Source organism: Canis lupus, chromosome 5 (genome assembly GCF_048164855.1).
Source record: "Canis lupus baileyi chromosome 5, mCanLup2.hap1, whole genome shotgun sequence".
Classification (NCBI taxonomy): Eukaryota; Metazoa; Chordata; class Mammalia; order Carnivora; family Canidae; genus Canis; species Canis lupus.
The window spans coordinates 2,682,099-2,703,939 of record NC_132842.1 but is presented as its reverse complement, the minus strand read 5'-3'; the positions used below and the strand labels follow the sequence as shown (position 1 = coordinate 2,703,939).

Sequence of the window (21,841 nt, the reverse complement as noted above, 5' to 3'; positions counted from 1 at the left end):
AAATGGTTAAATGTCAAATGTTCTCATACTGAGCTTATTATAATATATATTCTATTTAGCCTAAAACATACCCCTTGAATTCATCATATCTCATGATACAGTCTCAAGTTATAATTTTTAAGCCTAAAATCACAAAGTATACTGATGTAATGTTCTGTACACTACAAGTTTTCTATAAAACTATTTTTTTAAGTCCTATCTGCTAAGGAAACTTTCTCTTTTAGAGTGGAAAGGTGTATCTTAGATTAGTTTATTAGAGGCAAATAAGAGCTTACACTACAAGAGAAAAATGAGTTCAAAATTCTTTTGCCTATATGTGAATTTCTGTGCTAAATCTGGAGAAAAGCCATTTATCATACTGGTAAAAATTTCCTATCATATGTTAGGTTTGATTACCAAAACAGTATCTGGTATTCACCTTACTCTTCGTCTATGTGTTGCTCCAATCACCCTCTGGCACACAGAGTCAATTAATTTCATTGCTACCAAATATCCCTTGATATAGAGCTCTATTACAGGTATTTAAAATATGCTGATTAAAGAAAAATATCATTATATTTACACTTACAAAATGTGAACACCTACCATGCTGTGGTTAATTACATTACTACTACAATTTAACTTTCTGGAAAAATCAGGTATTATTGTAAGAAAATTTCTTGGGCAACTTTACTAGGACATAAAAGCTTATGGAAACAACTTTCTCCTCATTTTTCTATAAAACCCACAGAATAACTAATGCCTACAAGACCATTCTCTAGTGTTTCCAAGCACTTCTGTTGCTAACAGCTATAGTGGATGATTAGCAAGAGTTAATCATATTTATCACCAAACTTGATTATGCCAACTATGCTTACTGTTGTAATTTTGGAATTCTGTTAACTAGCATGTTAAATCATTAAATAGATTTAAAAGATAGAGTTACTTCTAGGAAAATTAAGTTGAATGCTTTGGAAAGACAATAACAGCAGACTGCTTTTTAAAAACTGCTTTTGAACTAGATATTAGTTGGAAAAAACTATAAAATGTTGGAGAAATATGACAAATATGTGGAGTCCTTTATAAAGACAATTGCAAAACAACCTAAGTTCTTCCTCTGCTTTTAAGAACCCAAAAATGGAAATTGTAAATTATGCGTTGAGATCATTTTTGTAGGAAGGGGAGAAAAAACAAAACAAAACAAAACAAAAAACACAAAAATACCCCACACTGCAATTAGTACAGTAAAAACAAAAAGAAAAGAACATAGAATAAAAGGCGATACACCCCTCTTGGAAGCAGGAAGAGAAAGAGACCACAGAAAAATGTATCCATTTCTCTGGTTCCAGGATGAAGCAAAGTTGTAGTTCATTGGGAAAGTAGGAGATCTTCATAGGTTAATCCTGATTTAAATAGCAAGTAAAGCTTGAAAGATAAGGGAAGAAGAATATGAAGTGCATATAAAGCTGTTCTTTTCAATCACATCAATCAAAAGGTAGAGAGAAGATAGGGCTGGCTAGAAAAGAGAAGTATTTTCAAAGAGCCAAATACCTGAAGTTGGTAGGGATGAGCCTATGCTTATCATGAATCTTAGGCGAAGGAGATGAGAGTACAAGGAGAAACAATGTGGGATAGCAGTGACAGGAAATTATACCACATTTAAAGTTTTGTAATCATTGTGAAACAAAGTTAGAATAACATTTTTTTAAAAATTTTTTAAAGATGATAGATATGTTGAATAACAAATCATAGTGATTTTTTTTTTAGATTTAATTTATTTATTCATGAGAGACAAAGAGAGAGGCAGAGACATAGGCAGAGGGAGAAGCAGGCTCCACGCAGGGAGCTCCATGTGGGACTCGATCCCGGAACTCCAGGATTGTGCCCTGGGCCAAAGGCAAACATTCAACTGCTGAGCCACCCAGGCGTCTCAGAATAACTTTCAAATAACATTCTTCACACTTCTATGTAAAAACAGAAGTAGCCAGGAGTAGTACTTATAAATAATTGAAACATGTGTAAATAATGTCTTTAATATTTTAAACACGAATCATACAGAAAATCATGTGGCTTTCTAATACAGATTCAAGGCTACTCTAATTCAATTGCTTCAGACACCTATTATTTAAGAAATCTTAAGTCTTTATAAAAAGACCAAAGGATTAATTATTTCAGCATCTCTTTCTCAATTCATTCCCCACCTGGCTTCTGTTTTTGGCTATTTCACAGTCAATGAATAGCAAAACTGGCTGGTAAGAAGGAAATGAAAAATAAGATTCAAATAACCATAGTCTATCTCCACCTCTCCAAATACTATCCTCTCCACCACCACCACCACTTCATGGAAGGAAACAAAATTTAAAATCTTCTGTAGGAATTATTTGCTCGACTGAAGTCATTGCAGGGTTTTCTTGTTCAGTATCGTTATTTCATTACTGCATTTTATACATTTCAAAACACATCTACACAAAGTACAATAAGTGACTACTAACTAGTAAATCTGGGAAAGAGTAGATAAGACACTTTTATTAGCTAAAGTTCGGAGAAATGAATTTCAACATTATTATACTTAGCTAGATTGGTCTTATTTTGTGTATATTAATAAAACTGCTACCTTTCTAAGTCCAGAAACATGCTTCAATAGGTTAATTTTAACACTTCCATCAATTTTTTAAAAAGTGAAAGCATCTCAACTGTCCATATATAGTATCATGGGTCTTTTGCATGATTGTTTCCCCAATACCTGAACTAGCTTTTATCATATCAATGCTAGAATATAAATTCCACTTTAAAACATTACTTAACAAAAAAAAAAAAACATCACTTTTGTGCTACCAATGAAAAAAATTGAGGCTATTTGAAATTATAAACAAAACTGTAGTTAGGGTCTAATTTTAAGTCTGCTGTGTTTACAAAAAAAAAAAAAGCTTCAAGAAGATAACTTTGAAAATACTGGTTTTGTGGGACACCTGGGTAGCTCAGCGGTTGAGCGTCTGCCTTCTGCCCAGGGTGTGATCCTGGAGTCCCCTGCACGGAGCCTGCTCCTCTCTCTCTGTGTGTCTCATGAAGAAAAAGAAAAGAAGAAAAGAAAAGAAAAGAAAAGAAAAGAAAAAAGAAAAGAGAAGAGAAGAGAAGAGAAGAGAAGAGAAAAGAAAAGAGAGAGAAAGAAAGAAAGAGAAAGAAAGAAAGAAGAAAAGGAAGGAAAAAAGAAAAAGAAAGAAAGAAAGAAAAAGAAAGAAGAAAGAGAAAGAAAGAAAGAAAGAAAGCAAGCAAGCAAGCAAGCAAGCAAACACTGGTTTTGGGGGAAATTCTCAAATTATCAGAATCACACAGCTCCGTTGTTAGAATTTCACATGATTTTGATATGTAATGGACCTGGCTGTATCACTGTTTGGAAAATACACCTGAAGATGCTTCCCACTTTGGGAGAATTGAGATACTTCAAAAGAGCCTCACAAAAGAGCTGCGAGTAAGGTTTTCTAGGAGGCAAGTATCCTCTCTTCCAAGCAAAATTCCCACTTAACTTCCTAGCTTATGTTTTCCTCAACAGTTTCCTCTGACACTCCTGGGAAGGCCAATCAAAAGATGTTCAAAAAACATAGATACTGTATTTTTAAACTTTGCTGTAATGGAATTATACCAGTAAGACTCAAGTTGTCTTTATTAGTATTAAGATACAATCTCACTAGTATCATCCTTAAGTTTTCCTTTCCATTCTCCCTTATTCTCTACTGTATATTCTAAAGCATCAGAAAAGGAAAGCTCATGAGTGAAAGGATTTACTCTGACAAATTGTGATCTTTATTATACTGTTCTCATGGTAAAAGATTTTAAACGCCCTAAGTATTCTTTAAAAGGAAATTAACGAAATGATTTAAATAATTTATTTCTACTTATGTGCAATGGATAAGAAACATTTTCCCTGAAATTTTTATTTTTATAATTTGTATGGATAACATTGAAATTGCATTAATGTATGATAATTCTCAAAGTTGACTTTTATATATGGAATGCATTAGTTCAGTAAAGACATTCGAAGACATTTCAGGCTTATTTCCTTAATGACCAATGTTGACCGCATGTCAAAATGTCAGTGGTTCAGCTGTGAAGTGTTTGCATTGTTCAGTTTTACTTTTAAAAGTCTATCTAAATGGAACAGGACATTTGAGTGCTTTCCAATGGACTACTACATCAACAATAAACCTGGCTCAATTTTCTGGTCCAATATTAACTTGCAGAGAATATCAAATTAGGGAAAAAAGATCAGAAATACATGTATTGTACTGGTCAAGTTTCAGTCAGGATTCCTTATGTGTGTTAACCTGAAACTCTTCCCTACTTTTCATATAAGTGCCTTAATCCTAAGAGAGATTTCATATTTTAATCATGCAATGACTTTCCTCAGTAGAAAACTGAAGTGAGGGATCCCTGGGTGGCGCAGCGGTTTGGCGTCTGCCTTTGGCCCAGGGCGCGATCCTGGAGACCCGGGATCGAATCCCACATCGGGCTCCCTGCATGGAGCCTGCTTCTCCCTCTGCCTGTGTCTCTGCCTCTCTCTCTCTGTGTGTGACTATCATGAATAAATAAATAAAATCTTTAAAAAAAAAAAAAAAAGAAAACTGAAGTGATCAGGATCCCTGGGTGGCTCAGTGGTTTAGCGCCTGCCTTCCGCCCAGGGCATGATCCTGGAGTCCTGGGATCAAGTCCCACATCAGGCTCCCTGCATGGAGCCTGCTTCTCCCTCTGTGTGTCTCTGCCTCTCTCTCTCTCTCTCTCTCTGTGTCTCTCATGAATGAAAAAATAAAATCTTAAAAAAAAAAAAAGAAAACTGAAGTGATCTATAGAGTCTGGAGTTTCTTGAATTCATCAGTAGAAGCAAATTTCATTAGCCTTCCAACAAAGCAAACACAAAGACTGAAGAGCTCCTCCATGTTTATACATTCAACAAAAATTTATTCATATAGTCTTATAAGATATGTAAACAAAACATCAGTGTAATCACAACTTCACACTCACCAGAGTGATTCCAGGTTGACCAGAGAGTCACTGGGAAAGTGCCTGCTTACCCTGATCTACTTAGAGATTCACACCAAACATGTTTGCGCCATTACCAACACTTAATGTGACAATGCTTTAAGTGTTCACTCATTCAGGATCAAACCCATTTAAATATCTTTCTAAAGTTGTATCTGGATCAGGAAGCAGTTCTTTAAACATTTTTTTTAATACTTAGCTTTTATTGGCCAAAATACTGTTTGCAATTTAACTTCCTTGGAAGAAAAAAACTCAAAGATTTAAAAACTATGAGGGCAAAGTAGCTTGTTACTCAAAAACAGGATCAAGACTAGGAGAAAAATGTGGTACCCAAAGGGAAAAATCAAGAGAGAATATGAGTCTTGCATACAGTATGGTACAATTTTCATCCCAGACCTCTATGGCCAGGCATCTAGGTGTATATTATTTAATAGGAAGTGGCTGCATTCTCATCGGCCCCCCAAATCAGGCTTGGAAGGAAGAAATTTTAAGAAGTGAAGTAGATAAGAGGTACTGTTAAGAGAGGCTCTCTCAGTTTTAGTCAGAGCTGCTGAAACTGACGGTGAGCTGACTGCTGCCCACCTGAGCAGTGCAGGTGTCTCGGTGACCTTACAGTCAGGGCTCGGGTCTAGGGGCAGCGGGACCCAGGCTGTGCTGACCATGTGCCCCCCCCGCACCCCCCAGGCAGCAGGCCCGGGTCTAGGGGCAGCGGGACCCAGGGCTGTGCTGACCATGTGCCCCCCCCCGCACCCCCCAGGCAGCAGGCCCGGGTCTAGGGGCAGCGGGACCCAGGGCTGTGCTGACCATGTGCCCCCCCCCCGCACCCCCCAGGCAGCAGGCCCGGGTCTAGGGGCAGCGGGACCCAGGGCTGTGCTGACCATGTGCCCCCCCCCGCACCCCCCAGGCAGCAGGCCCGGGTCTAGGGGCAGCGGGACCCAGGCTGTGCTGACCATGTGCCCCCCCCGCCCGCACCCCCCAGGCAGCAGGCCCGGGTCTAGGGGCAGCGGGACCCTGGGCTGTGCTGACCATGTGCCCCCTCCCCCCGCCAGGCAGCAGGCCCGGGTCTAGGGGCAGCGGGACCCAGGGCTGTGCTGACCATGTGCCCCCCCCCGCACCCCCCAGGCAGCAGGCCCGGGTCTAGGGGCAGCGGGACCCAGGCTGTGCTGACCATGTGCCCCCCCCGCCCGCACCCCCCAGGCAGCAGGCCCGGGTCTAGGGGCAGCGGGACCCTGGGCTGTGCTGACCATGTGCCCCCTCCCCCCGCCAGGCAGCAGGCCCGGGTCTAGGGGCAGCGGGACCCAGGCTGTGCTGACCATGTGCCCCCCCCCCCGCACCCCCCAGGCAGCAGGCCCGGGTCTAGGGGCAGCGGGACCCAGGCTGTGCTGACCATGTGCCCCCCCCCCCCAAGCAGCAGGCTCGGGTCTAGGGGCAGCAGGACCCTGGGCTGTGCTGACCATGTGCCCCCCCCGCACCCCCCAGGCAGCAGGCCCGGGTCTAGGGGCAGCGGGACCCAGGCTGTGCTGACCATGTGCCCCCCCCGCACCCCCCAGGCAGCAGGCCCGGGTCTAGGGGCAGCAGGACCCAGGCTGTGCTGACCATGTGCCCCCCCCCCAGGCAGCAGGCCCGGGTCTAGGGGCAGCGGGACCCAGGCTGTGCTGACCATGTGCCCCCCCCGCACCCCCCAGGCAGCAGGCCCGGGTCTAGGGGCAGCAGGACCCAGGCTGTGCTGACCATGTGCCCCCCCCGCACCCCCCAGGCAGCAGGCCCGGGTCTAGGGGCAGCAGGACCCAGGCTGTGCTGACCATGTGCCCCCCCCGCACCCCCCAGGCAGCAGGCCCGGGTCTAGGGGCAGCAGGACCCAGGCTGTGCTGACCATGTGCCCCCCCCCCCCCCAGGCAGCAGGCCCGGGTCTAGGGGCAGCGGGACCCAGGCTGTGCTGACCATGTGCCCCCCCCCCCCCCCGCAGGCAGCAGGCCCGGGTCTAGGGGCAGCGGGACCCAGGAGCGCGGTCCCCCGGCCGTCCCGGACCTGCTCCCTCCCCGCAGCTCTGACAAGCCCGCACCCACAGTGTCCGGAGACTAAAGGTGCCCGCATGCGGGCCCCAAGCAGGGTTTTGGGGAAGGAACGGGGGACTGGACGGAGGCTGTCCCACGGGACCCGAGCGCGCAGAACCGACACAGGCACTGCGGGCCGCCGGCGGTAGAGACCGACGTCCTCGGTGCCCGGGTCCGCTCTCCTCCGGGTCGGGTGGCTTTCCCCAAACACTGTCCGCCTCGGGCCCGGTAGGAGTGCGGGGGGACGGGCGAGCGCCGCCCGGAGGGACAGCGGGGGCCTCAGAAAGCGGTGCGCGCGGATGGGGAGGCGGGGGGGGCCCCGGGCGGGAGACCGGGCGGGGACGCGGAGGGCGACGGGGCGGGGGACGCGGCGGGGGACGGGGGGCGGGGGACGGGGGGCGGGGGACTCAGCGGCCGGGCCGCCGTCCGGAGGCCGCGGTGTCGGGCTGCCCCTGCCCTCCCCGCCGCCGCCCTCTCCGCGCCCCCGGCTGCCGCTCGCCCCGCCCCGGCCCCCGCCTGGCTCCCGGCCCCCGCCTCGCTCCCGGCCCCCGCCTCGCTCCCGGCCCCCGCCTCCTGCGCCGTCGGCGGCTCCGCGGTGCCGGGTCCCGCCCGGCGCGCCACTTACCCGCCGCGATGGGATTTACGTAGCGGCCGTCGTCACTGCTTACGGGCGGGAGGAGGTGGGGACGGCGAGCCCGGCAGCCCGGCGCCCCCGGGGCCCCGCGTCGCCCCCACGTCAGCTCTGATGCGGCAGCCACAGCCTCCCCGCCGACCCGGGGCCAAAAGTAGCTCAGCAGCCGACCGAACCGCGTCCTCGCGTCCCGCCCTCCCCTCCCCCCTCCCCCTCTCCCTCTCGGCGACGGCCTCCCCGGGGACGCCCGGCGGAAGAAAATCCAGGCTCGAACCCTGCCCCCTGCCGGCCTCCAGCGGGAGTGCAGCGCCGACAATCCAACAATTAGATGGAACGGGGGGAGGGGAGGAGGGAAAGGAGGGGCCAGGGGGCGGGGCCTGAGTGGTCGGGAGGCGGGGCCTCGGGGTGGCGAGGGGGACCGGGCAGGGGGCGGGGCCTCGGGGTGGCGAGGGGGACCGGGCAGGGGGCGGGGCCTCGGGGTGGCGAGGGGGACCGGGCAGGGGGCGGGGCCTCGGGGTGGCGAGGGGGACCGGGCAGGGGGCGGGGCCTCGGGGTGGCGAGGGGGACCGGGCAGGGGGCGGGGCCTCGGGGTGGCGAGGGGGACCCGGGCAGGGGGCGGGGCCTCGGGGTGGCGAGGGGGTCCGGGACCGGGACCGGGGCCGGGGCCGGGACCGGGACCGGGGCCGGGAGGAGGGGCGGGCTGCGGCGGGAGGAGGACCGGGTCCTGGAAGCCGGAAGCCGCCAGCCGCCAGCCGCCCCGCCTCGCGCCGGAAGTCCCGCTGGCGGCAAAGTTAACGGCAGTGGTTGGCGCGTCCGCGTCGGAGTCGCTGGTTCTCGAGGCTGCCGGCTGCGCGCCCCCTGCCCCCACCGAAGCTGACGTGCCCGCGCGGACCCGGGGAGCGTCCGCCGTCCCGGGGCGCTGTGGACGTGACTTCGGGGAGCTGGCTGTCCTGGTCCCAGCCTGCTCCGCCTCCCCGGTGACTGCGTCGGGGTGTGCAGAATCAGCGGTGGGCCCGCTGGGAGATGCGACGCCGGGAAGGAAGGCTCTGGGTGGCAGGCCAAACCCCGTGCCTCTGAAGTCGGAGTTTGCTTCCCATCCAGTGGAAGGCGAGGGCCCTCCGGTAAGGGGAGCGTTCCGACCCTCTCTCGGGAACCCTTTCTGCATACTCAGAACTTCCTCAACTGCAAGGCTGAGCAAGCCCTCCCAAAGGGAGCCTCCGTAGCCTAAAGACAAGCCGCTTTACATTCAGAAAACACGAATTCAGACAGTGATTACCGCCCGACTTTATAGTACTCAGGGGTGTGAGATGCAGGAAACCAATGTCAAGGACACCACTGATAAGTTGCTGAGAAAAAATAAAAACATGCCAACGTAGTGCAGGTAGAGACGGGAAGCTTTGTGAAATATTAGACTCTGCAGAGTGGGAGAGAATCCTCAACTCTGCAGTCCCAGATTTTGGCCAGCCTGAACCGCTTCCAGCTGTAATGCATAGGGCGCAGATAGAACCCAAATCTGTAAGTTCACTTCCCCCTTTTGACGTAAGAATTCTGAAGCCCCTCCTTGCGTTATCATAGACAATGCCCATCTCGACCACTTGTGAGTACCGATTTCTTAATAAGGAACATTAGCAAGTTAACAAAATTGAATTTAAAAAACAACCAAGTCCTTTTTTGTGTGTGTAGTTAAGGCTGGCACAGAATATTTTTAGGTAAGTAATACAGCTCATTTTAGCCCAGGGGAAAAGGGGTCACTAGAAGGGAAGGGAATAAAAAGGGGTTATCAAACACTCAAATCTTACTATTCATTATGGTCAAGGTTGACCAGTGCAGGATGAATAGATTTTTAGCCACAAGTGATTGAAATTGTGATCATTCACCTTCCCCAAAACATTGCTTTCCCCCTGGTTGTTTGCTGCTAAATTTAACAAAGTATACATTCTTCATATACATAGAGTCTATTAGATATAGGACTTAAGATGTAAGTGGTAAATCAACATACACTAAAATGTAAATGTCAACCCTTTCTTGAGAGTACCTGGGGTCTGAAGAGAAAGGGCATGACAGAGCAGCAGGATCTCATAGTCCCATCAGCCACAAGTCCAATACACATCTCACTGGGCCAAAATCAAGGGATTGTTGGCTCCAGCGAAAAGTCCATTTCCTTGCATTTTTCGTCTTCTAGAGGCCATCCACATTCCTTGATTGATTCCTTTTCCTCCATCTTCAAAGCCAGCAACAGCTGGTGGAGTCTTTTGCTGCCATCGTTATGATTTTGTCTCTCACCTCCCTCTTTTACTTACCAAAACCTTGTTTTAATATTGGGCCTACCCTAATAATCCAGGATAATCTTCCCATATCAAAATTAGCTGATGAGCAAACTTGATTCTATCTGTAACAATTTCCTTTTGCCACATAACCTGTTCACAAGTTATGGGATTAGGATGGAGACATCTCTGGGGAGTGAGCTATTCTGCCTATCCATAGTGAAGGATTCTAAAATAAGCTTGAGCTCTTAGAAAAATCACCTGCCTCTAGGAAGTATCCCTTGCAAATATTTCAAATGTTTGACTAGAAATGCCAATAACTGATTTATCACTTTCTCATTACCTATGATATAGAAAATCTTTAAATTTTTAATTTTTAAATCAGGGGTAAAGGAGCAGATTAGGAAGGTACAAGTTTTTAAATGGGAAGAATAATATACCTACTTCTTAGCATTGTTGTAAGGATTAAATAAAGTAACTACCATAAAGTATGTGCTCAATAAAAAAAACTAGCCAAAATGGGTGATGGGTATTAAGGAGGACACTTGTGATGAGCACTGTTATACATAAGTGATAAATCACTAAATTTTACACCTGAAACCAATTTTACCATATATGTTAACTAACTACAATTTTAAATAACTTGAAATGGAGCAGGGTGGTGGGGAGGAATATTTTTATATTGGTCCAGTGTCCAGGTTTTTGGGCTCCTCACTTAGGCAATATTGCTCTGTAGAAGAGGGACAGCTAGAACATCTACTTTCCTGAGAAAATACAGGCTGTGGGTCACACCCATATATTCTCCCTTCACCTCAAAATATCTTAAATCATCCCTTCCATTATGGGTCAGGAGGAACACCTCCCTCCTTTGCTTTCTAAATCCAGGTATAAAATAGGTGTCATTTCTTTCCCATACCAGATCTAAGTCAATTATCTGCTGTCTTGTACCTTTATTCTCTTTCTCTAGGCTCCATCTCCTATCCCTGCAAATGTATCCTATCTGCCTCTACTTGAAAAGTGTTGACTGCTTCTCCTACCAGAAAAGCTACAGAGTTGCCAGCTCTAGGGTGCCCATTCACATTACATTTTTCCCCATATGCCTGTTCCATCTCTTGCCATCATCTCACTATCAGACTACTCAGGAATAGAGAAGACACTTACTATATTCACTTACTCACCACCTACTACTCATTTCTAACTTCCTGGCTGTCTGATATTTGCCCTCTTTCCCCCCCCCCCCCCCCCCCAAGACCTCTTTCTGATTACAGAATCTGAAACTTTTTTTTTTTCACTCTTCATGCTGCTTGACCTCTTTTCCTACCTTAGTGTCTCCTCTCTGAGTTTCCATGACATTTGACTCTCCTGGTTTCACTCATCTTTGCTTCCCTAATGTGGATAGTTCTGAGTTTTCTGCCCTTGATCGTCTTCTACATTGTCCTCCTTAGTTACCATTCTCACTTCTGTTGAAAAGAAAGAAACTTGCCTCCATTATAGGTCATCCTAAGTATTTCTATTTGGTTCGTTTTCCCAATACATGGCTCTTGTGATGTGATTTCTCTTATTAAAAGTCCTGAATGAAAAAAAAAATCTTGAATGATTGAGGGAGTGGGACTTATGGGGTCAAAGGTGGAAAGGAGATTGAATTCCCTTTGGTGGCCTCTTGAAGAATCTACTACACGTACATACTACATATTCTAAAAACATAAAATTTTAGTTAACGCAAAAACTTAGATCTAATTGGCTAAGTCCAAATATCCTAGTTTTGCATAAAACCTTTCATGATGTGGGCCCAACTTAAGTTTACAGCCCTATTCCATGTTAGTCTCTTGTGTTTTGTATCACACTGGTTCTCAAAGCATCCTGCACATCAGAGTCACATGAAGAGCTTGAAAAGATGTACCCAGGCCATCGGCCCTACCTGTTGACTTACTGAGTCAGAATCCTCAAAGAAAGGGCCTATAAATCTACCTCTTTTAAGATCTCCAGTGAGTTGCAAGATTATTACTTGGCAGCACTTCAGCCAAAACTTACTACTTACTATTATATATAATTACCTTACATTTTCCGATCTTTTTTGCCTTAATTGCCCGTTTTCTCACCAGTTCTCTGTATCTGCCAATTAAAATCTTCTCCATCCTATCAGATCCAGCTTACATACTATCTTCTTTACTCCCACTTAGCCCAAAGTAAGCACTGAATAGATATTAGCTGTAATTAATATTTTGAATGACTTGGGCAAGTTCCTTCATTGACTTGTGCAGAATCAAAGCTCTAGAAAGAGTCTTAAAAACCTAAATTGAAAAAAAAAAAAAAAAAATTGAAAAAAAAAAAAAAAAAACCTAAATTGACCCACTTTGTTTTATAAATTAGAAAGTGGAGGGATGCCTGGGTGGCCCAGTTGGTTAAGCATCTGACTCTTGATTTTGGCTCAGGTCATGATCTCAGGGTGGTGAGATCGAGCCCCACATCAGGCTCCATTTGCATTGAGGAGTCAGCTTGAGGATTCTCTCTCCCTCTCCCTCTATCCCTCTCTCCCCTGCACTTGGTGGACACCCATCTCTGTGCATTTTCTCTGCGTCTCTCTCAAAAAGATAAATGAGATTTTTTTTTTTTTAGTGGAGACTAAGTAGTTAGAAAACTTGCTTTGGCTAATAAGTAGTAATATCAGGACTAGGATCGAGGCTTTGTGACTTTTAATCCTGTACTACATCTATTACACCACAAGTTCTCAGAATTTTGCATTGTTTAAATGACTACTACTTTACCAGTTTACCGTAGATGAGAGAAAATGGATTCACTTGAAAGTAGTTTACACAGGTCCTTTCTATTCAAGATTTAGGATTTGGGATTTTAACAACTGTAGTTTTCCCGATTTAAATATTTCAGAAAAGTAAAACAAGTCATTGTAACATATACTTGATTTATGATGTCTCCAATTTGCTGTTTGGGAAGAAATATTTCATTCTACTAGAAAGTTAATAGTCCTAGCTTCCAACATGAGAAATACCTTTTGCATGTGAGTATATGTCCTTTTTTTTTTTTTTTTAATTTTATAAACTTAAACCTCCAAATCTAATGGCTATGAACTCAGAAGAATATTTAAAATATTTATTTATACAAACAGGCCACTGAATTCTTTAAAATGAGGAGATTGTTTGGAGTCTTTAAACTTTCATGTGTAATTTTTTAAATCATAAAAATATAATGAAAACCTACTTTCAAATGTTTCCTACATGTTTTTATTCACAAGAAATTCAGCTGCCTGCCAAGATTTATTCTTTTCACATAGGATCACATTGTAGCTATTGTCAGAACCAATAAGGCCTGAAAAGCTAAGAAGCTTGGCTAAATTAACTGACCACTGTTCAACCTTGGAAATTGCAGGATTTGATAGAATTAATGTAGCAATTTGGTTCTGTTATTCGAATATATTTTTTTAAGATTATATTTATTGAATAAATGAGAGACAGAGAGAGGCTGAGACAGGCGGAGGGAGAAGCAGGCTCCATGCAGGGAGCCCGATGTGGGACTCGATCCCAGAACTACAGGATCACAACCTGAGCTGAAGGCAGACGCTCAACCACTGAGCCACCCAGGTGTCCCCAAATATTTTTTGATAAAATTATGATAGTAGTTAGTGTTTCTTTTATTTTTATATTTTTTTAATTTTTTTTTATTTATTTATGATAGTCACAGAGAGAGAGAGAGAGAGAGAGAGAGAGGGGCAGAGACACAGGCAGAGGGAGAAGCAGGCTCCATGCACCGGGAGCCCGATGTGGGATTCGATCCCGGGTCTCCAGGATCGCGCCCTGGGCCAAAGGCAGGCGCCAAACCGTTGCGCCACCCAGGGATCCCTATTTTTATATTTTTAAGTATATAAATAAGATGTCAGAGGAACACCAGCATGTCAAAGACATGAATGATAATTCAGAGCATATGAACTAAGTACCTTATTAATTAAATTATTAAAAAGAAATTTATAACTAGTCCTGGAAATAAATCCAATGACTATTATTTAAGACTCTTTAAAAGAATTGAGCAGGGGATCCCTGGGTGGCTCAGCAGTTTGGCACCTGCCTTTGGCCCAGGGCGCCATCCTGGAGTCCCGGATCGAGTGCTCCCGGCATGGAGCCTACTTCTCCCTCCTCCTGTGTCTCTGCCTCTTTCTCTCTATGTCTATCATAAATAAATAAATAAATCTTTAAAAAAAATAAAAGAATTGAGCAAAATAAATAATAAATAAATAAATAATAAATAGAATTGAGCCCCAATGTATGAGAGGATTAGAAGGTTACTGGATTGAAATACAACAGCTTATCCCATGACCAAGAGGCTGAGTTTAACAAATGTTTGGTCAGGACAAAATTCTGAAGATGAATTTCCACTACATTTAAATGGCAGCTATCAAAACTCAGCTCTGCACGTGGTTGTCTGAAGAAGGAGAAATCAGGGTAAGTCTAACTAAAAACAGATATTAAGAGATAGCAAGAGCTGGATAAAAAGCACCAGATTAGATTGATTCAGATGGTAAAATGGGCAAATGACCTAGCCAAGGGCAGCCCCCGTGGCCCAGTGGTTTAGCGTCCCCTTCAGCCCAGGGTGTGATCCTGGGGACCCAGGATCAAGTCCCATGTCAGGATCACTGCATGGAGCCTGTTTCTCCCTCTGCCTGTGTCTCTGCCTCTCTCTCTGTGTCTCATGAATAAATAAAAATCTTAAAAAAACAAAAAACCTTTAAGAAGATATGACATTATGGGGAATGTGTTAAGTAGCTTCCAAAACAGTTGAATGCTCACCTCAGGCTTCTAAATACCTGTTTGCTTGCTTTTGTTTGACTTATCTAGTTCAGTGCCATGTGTTAGGAATGTTTGATAACTGTTCCCTAGTAAGATGAGAACTAAGATGCTGTTGTTAAATGAGTCGTATGAAAAAATGCCCTTGAAATGAAGGATTTAGCCAGTGTGTCTCTGTAAAACATGACAGGAATGATATCAATATTGTCTATGTATTAAATGCCTCATTTTTTTTTTAATTTTTATTTATTTATGATAGTCACACAGAGAGAGAGAGAGAGGCAGAGACACAGGCAGAGGGAGAAGCAGGCTCCATGCACCGGGACCCGACGTGGGATTCGATCCCGGGTCTCCAGGATCACGCCCTGGGCCAAATGCAGGCGCCAAACCGCTGCGCCACCTAGGGATCCCTAAATGCCTCATTTTTAAGGATGCTTCATCAATAACAAATACTCCAACTAGAATTTACCAAATTCTTAGTCTTCATAAATTGAAAACCACTTATTTTGTAGGTTATAGTGCCATCATGTGGATGTCTTTTCGTAAAATGAAATGTAGCATTTTAGTAATAGAGACTATTTTTATGATTGGGAAACCCAGTCACCCACACACAGGCATGACAACTTATAATTTAGTGCTGATTTCTAAGACTGGCTGTATATAGATTCACTTGGGATTTCTGAATCTATGTTGTTAGCATGTAGAATTTGGAAACATTTTTTAGATGATAAAAAGACTTTCTGAATATAATAGCTTGAATATTCATGCTGTCTCTACAGATGGTCAGAGTTTTCTTTTTAACATGTCTATTATAAAGGATACAGATGAACAGCCAGATGAAAAGATACTAGGTCTAGAAGAATCCCAAGCACAGGAGCTTCTGTCCTTTGGAGTTGGGGTGTGCCACCATCCTGGCACATGGATGTGTTCCCAACCTGGAAGCTCTCAGAATCCCATAGTTTATAGAGATTTTATAGAGGCTGCATCATGTAGGCAATCTCCAGCCTCCAGAGGATTGGGGGGGGGGGGGGGTTAAAGTTCCAAGCTTCTTTTTTTAAAAAAATTTTAAAATGTGTTTATTTGAAAGAAAGAGAGCACAAGCTGGGGACCCACAGAAATATAGAGTTGGAAGGAACCTTAGAATTCTTCTGCATTTAAGTTTTATTTAGCAGTTTAACTCCTTTTTAAGATAAAAACTGAACTAACAGTGGTGCCTGGGTGGCTCAGTCATTTGGGCATCTGCCTTTGGCTCAGGTCATGATCTCGGGGTCCTGAGATTGAGCCCCACATCAGGCTCCCTGCTCAGCACAGAGTCTGCTTCTCCCTCTTCCTCTCCTCCCTGCTCATGTGTGCTCCCCTCTTTCAACTCACCCTGTCTCTCAAATAAAATCTTAAAAAAAAAAAAAAACTAATAAAAACAAGTACTCTGAAGCTGAGACTGAACCCTAAAGTCCTCCAAGAAGAAGGATGTGGTTGGGAATGCCCTTTGGATTTCTCAGTTAGAATATTGTTTAACAAACATTGGATGTTACTTTGTGTAGGCACTGTATATAGGCAATAAAAATGTGAGGGAGAGTCTGTCCAGTGTTACAGAAAACAAGAATGTACAGGAACTTTAGAAAATAGCAACTTTTAAGAGGTGAACAGAAAGGAAAAGAACCAGCAAAGACATTTGGAAGTGTGTCCTGTGAGACAGGAGCAGACCACAATGAGTATAGTATGGATTGGCTGACCTGCACCTGAGCTCCTTTTCTCCTCTACTCTCCCACCAGTAACAGTGATTGAAGAAGAAGGGCTTTCAGGTACCCTGAAGGTAGATGATGTCTGAAGTGGAGAAAATGGTGAATGCTTGAGGCTTGAGTCAGATTACTACCCTAGAAGCACCATATCCCTCGTCCTAACCTCATCTGGAGGAGCACAAACCAGTATCTAGGTTTATCTTCCTTTCCCTTTCTAGCCAAGTAAACACTTAGTAAACACTTAGTAAACACTTGGAAGTCTGACAAATCTGGAATCAGATCCTGATGATCCCAAGGAGTAAATATGAGCACAGGGGGAAGCTTCTGAAACATCTGAGGAGCAATATAACTACTAAAGAAAAACAATCATAGAAACTGCTTGTAACAGAGAAAATCAAACTAATGGATCCAGAGGAAAAGAATTTAAAATAAGTTTCAGGGCAGCCCCGGTGGCCCAGCAGTTTAGCGCCACCTTCAGCCTGGGGTGTGATCCTGGGGGCCTGGGATGGAGTCCCATGTCGGGCTCCCTGCATGGAGCCTGCTTCTCCCTCTGCCTGTGTCTCTGCCCCCCTCCCCCCGTGTGTGTGTGTGAGTGTGTGTGTGTCTCATGAATATATAAATAAAATCTTTAAGAAAAAGAAACATATGAGACTTTGTACTGTTTTGCTTTAACAGTTATCCTTTAGAGAAATTAAAATAAAATAAATTTTATCTGCATTTATCCAACATTCTTCATTTCTTTGTGTAAATCCAAGTTTCAATCCAATATTATTTATCCTCTTGAAGAACTTCCTTTAACATTTCTTGTGGAATAGGTCTGATGGCAATGAGTTCTCTGTTTTTGTTTGTCTAAAGAAGACTTTATTTCTCCTTCACTTTTGAAAGATATTGTTGCTGGGTATAGATTTCTAGGTTGACTGATTTTTCCTCAGCATTTAAGGTATTACACCATTGTCTTCTGGCTTGCCTGGTTTCTAACAAGAGGTCCTCTGTAATCCATACCTTTTGTCTTCGTGTCATTCCCTCCTCTCTCCTGTGGTTGCCTTCAGGATGCTATGTTTGTCTTTTGTTTTCATCATTTTGAATAGGATATGTCTGTGTGTGTTTACCTTGATTAGTGTTCTCTCGGTTTCATGGATCTTTAGTTTGGTGTCTACCATTGAATTTGGAAAATTCTTAAGTATCCTTTGCTTGAATATTTCTTCTGCTGTCATACTCTCTTCTCTTTCAGGTGTTCCAATTATGCAGATGTTTGATATCACACAGCTCTTTCATTTTCTGTTCTATTTCACTTTTATTTCTCTTAGTGTTTCACTTTGGGTAAGCTCTATTGATTATCTTCAGGGTCACTAATTCTTTCTTCAGCTATGTCAAGTCTACTTATGAGCATATTGAAGCATTCTTCATGTCTGTTACTATGTTCTTTTTGGTACCATTTTCCTATTTATTCTTTTTTGCTAAAATTACATATTTTCCACCTTTTCTAACAGAAACTTTATTTTTCTTTTATTTTCTTTTTAAATAGGGTTCACACTTAGCATGGAGCCCAACACAGGGCTTGAACTCATGACCCTGAGACCAAGACCTGAGCTGAAATCAAGTGTCAGATGCTTAACCAACTGAGCTACCCAGACATCCTTCCATCAGAAACTTTATTTATCATAGTTATTTAAATTCACTGTCAGGTAGCTCCAACATCTGTGTCATACTTAAATCTACCTCTGATGATTGCTTTGTCTCTTGGGAGTATGTTTTTTTTTTGTTGTTGTTTTTCAGTTTTACTACATTTTTATAGTAGGTACTTTAAGGGATTATTTTTTAGGTCTCATCAGCAACATCAAAGTACTGAGTACTCAACAGGATACAGAGCACTGCCAAGTACCTTAGAACATTTACAGGACTTGGAGAGAATGTGGTTCTTGCTGACAAGAAGCTGACATTCGGGGGCTGACAACTCAGACTAAGGGTTGAGAGAACAACAAGGAAATTTATTAAGGCAAATTCTTCACCCCTTTAGCTATTGCGGACTGAATTAATTTTTGAAATTCTCTAATTAAGACACAAATCTAAATTTGGTTGAGAATTCTTTCAGGCTCCAAGTTTTTAACATCCACTTTAACAGAACAGACAGACAACCAGAAGTAAAGACCAGGTTTCTTGAAGTGCAAGGGCCAGAACATCTCATTGTGGCTACTTATTTTAAAAATCACACATTGCACGGTAGGACTAGGGTTATTACACTAGTTTAAAAACAGGCCAAGTGCTGGTGCCGCTTTGCCCTCCTACTAGCATTGGTCATTTAACACAGTGAATGTTGAACATTTGGGTCTACATGTAACCCACAGAGAGCCCACCCTGATCCTAATGTGTGTATCAAATATCCATCAACCTCATGTGTCCTCTGAAAGTTTTATTTATGCCCTATTATGTCAAAAGTAATGTAAATAGGCAAATTATAATAAGCTAATGACCTGCATATTTCCATATGGGTGAAAGTCAGTATATCTTTATAGTAAATAAATGGCAGTCATACCTACCTATATAGAAACAACTCGAGGAGCTCCAGATTTTGTATACTCCCCACCATAAGAGGTATGCAGTCTTTAAGGTTTTCCAACGGTTGTCAGAAAAACAGCAGTTACTCCTGCAGTATCTCATTAGCATCTGATTCAGGTTATGTAATTTAGAAGATATTACAAAGCCAATCTAGAAGTCTGTAATTATTCCAACATGATTCTGTTCTTACCCCTAGAATCACTATCAGAGAGAATAATGCAACATCCTAATCAACAGGACTACAAATGTGCTCTTACAGAAAAACAATCTGATCATCTGGAAAAATCACAGCTACAACCTGGGAACATTCCTATCTGGGATACTGATCTGGACAAGGCACTCGATTTCTAAACAGGAAAACTGTGAGATCAGGGTGAGTTTAGGCTGTCTCTGAGGAAGAGCCTATAAATTTCCAGACTGACCTCCAGTCAAATTCCTCCTCCCAGAACAGTTTCATACTTCCCCATCCCCATCAGCTCAAAGTCTGGCGTTAACTCAAAAAACCAAAACAAATTGGAGCAGAAGTGAACAGATGTGTAAACTCTAGCACATTTTTATTGCTGTATTAATTGAAGACGACGAGCACATCCTATCCAAGCAGTGTTGTTGCAGAAAGCAGGGAAGCAATAGGGATAAGTTAGAAAAGAGACTATGAATTGCGTAGATACTATAAAAGTAAAAACAGGGATCCCTGGGTGGCGCAGCGGTTTGGCGCCTGCCTTTGGCCCAGGGCGCGATCCTGGAGACCCGGGATCGAATCCCCACATCGGGCTCCCGGTGCATGGAGCCTGCTTCTCCCTCTGCCTATGTCTCTGCCTCTCTGTCTCTCTCTGTGTGACTATCATAAATAAATAAAAATTAAAAAAAAAAAAAAAGTAAAAACATGTCTCAAAACTACAAGAAGCCAGCATCCAAAGGAGTCGTTTGTGTCGGTGGCTTGCTAGACTGTGAATTCGCCGGGCTCGCTCTGGCCTGCCGGCACCCCAGCGGCCTACCTCTTTCCTGCGGGTGTTTGCTCCACAGAGCTAGAATGATTGCTACTGAATTGGAGAATTCACAGGCATTCCAGGTTACTCATGTCAGGATTATTCCTTATACAAAGTCTGATGTCAATGAAGATAAACTGGTTTCTGGGTTAATTACTGCAATTTCTTTCTTTTAAAGTCAGTGGGGGGCAGCCCGGGTGGCTGACGGTTTAGTGCCGCCTTCAGCCCAGGGTGTGATCCTGGAGACCCGAGATCCAGTCCCACGTCGGGCTCCCTGCATGGAGCCTGCTTCTCCCTCTGCCTTTGTCTGTCTCTGCCTCTCTCTCTCTCTCTATCTCTCTCTCATGAATAAACAAAATCTTAAAAAACAAAAAAAGTCAGTGGGTTACTTATACAGTAGTATTACAATCCGCCCAGCTTTAATTTCATCCATCTCCATGAAAGCAAAGCACTTGGAGCTGGTGAACCTTTTAGGCTTATAGTGTTGTTTTTTAAGATTTTATTTATTTATTCATGAGAGAGAGAGAGGCAGAGACACAGGCAGAGGGAGAAGTAGGCTCCCTGTGGAGAGTCCAATGTGGGACTCTATCCCAGAACCCCAGAATCAGGACCCCAGCTGAAGGCAGATGCTCAACCACTGAGCCACCCAGGTGCCCTGGCTTGCAGTGTTTGAATTCAAGGAAGATAGCTACATCTTTGGTTTATTTTTCAACATGCTTCTGGAACTCAGTGTCCACATTAAAATGAATTTATATATCTTTTTTTCTTGAAGCCACAGGAGTTAAATCTATGCAATTCAGATCATTTACACTAACTGTAATATAGGGATCGATGCACGCTCTGCATCCTTCAGACCAGTTTTCTCAATTCTGATAGTGAATGACCTCATCCCTGGTTCTGTCTGCAGCTTGTAGTAAAGTGCTGGGAACTCTAGCGGGAAAGGAATCAGGAGACTCTGCTCTAACACCATCCTCTTCTTCAAGTTCCAAATGCTCTTCTTCACCAGGTGCTAAAATTCTTCTTAAAAGAACAGGCTGAACGTCAAATGGGAATTCTTTATTATATGTAAGAATATTCTTTAGGATTGGTTCTAGCTTCAGGTCCTCCAGTTTAAATTCTTCTGTGTGGACTGTAAAGCTGCACTTCATTACTCCAAGCATGTTGCAATTCTGCCTATGGTTTTTTTGTTTTGTTCTATTGTGAGTTCAGAATTATTGTGTTGAGCGTGGGCCTCTTTTTGTAGATGTCTTGCTAATATCTGATATTTGTCTATCGCCTCCACCAGCTGGCCCCAAGAGTCAAAGTCAGCGCCTCTCCTAAAACTGGCACCCCAGCGCTGTAGCAGACTCCCAGTCACCTCTGACGTTGCCTGTGCCCACCCTGTCCCCTCCCACCCCTACCCCAGTGAGGCCAGGCTGAAAGCCACATTTTTTTCTTTTAAGATTTTATTTTATTTTTTTATTTTTTATTTTTTATTATTTTTTAAGATTTTGTTTTTAAGTAATCTCTACACCCAGTGTGGGACTCAAATTTACAACCTCAAATTTTTACAAGGTCAAAAGTCATGTGTCCTACCAACTGAGCCGGCCAGGTGCCCCCTGAAAACCAATTTTTTTGTATAGGACGGTAGAATAGTTTCTATGCCTGGAAACAGGTGCCTCTCTTCCTGCTAGGTCTTTAGCTGGAGGAAAGGTGGGGGATTAATCTAGATAGGAGTTGAGCTGTCTAATTTTTAAATTCCTGTAGCTATATTTTGTGTTAAGGCAGGTTTGGATTACCAGAATAATATTTGTTCAACCCTCAAC

General features: G+C 44.1%; 2 protein-coding genes across 24 annotated transcripts in view; one reads left to right on the top strand and one right to left on the bottom strand.

Annotated features, from left to right (window-relative positions):
* CREM (cAMP responsive element modulator) overlaps positions 1-7,906 on the bottom strand; it is a 75,367-nt gene extending 67,461 nt beyond the window's left edge. For 16 of the 19 annotated variants that reach the window (XM_072825209.1, XM_072825208.1, XM_072825211.1 and 13 more), the window contains exon 1: positions 7,693-7,830. The gene's annotated coding sequence lies outside the window, so the exon portion shown is untranslated. Of the gene's footprint in view, positions 1-7,692 lie in introns of all 19 variants that reach the window. The other 3 variants (XM_072825212.1, XM_072825222.1, XM_072825232.1) reach the window with 2 other exon arrangements.
* A 554-nt stretch (positions 7,907-8,460) lies between these two features.
* The window catches only part of CUL2 (cullin 2), a 164,379-nt gene continuing 150,998 nt past the window's right edge, over positions 8,461-21,841 (top strand). Inside the window, exons 1-3 of one of the 5 annotated variants that reach the window (XM_072825200.1) lie at positions 8,463-8,819; positions 14,321-14,413; positions 19,247-19,423. The gene's annotated coding sequence lies outside the window, so the exon portion shown is untranslated. Of the gene's footprint in view, positions 8,820-9,110; positions 9,408-14,320; positions 14,414-19,246; positions 19,424-21,841 lie in introns of those variants that run through there. The other 4 variants (XM_072825207.1, XM_072825198.1, XM_072825203.1 and 1 more) reach the window with 4 other exon arrangements.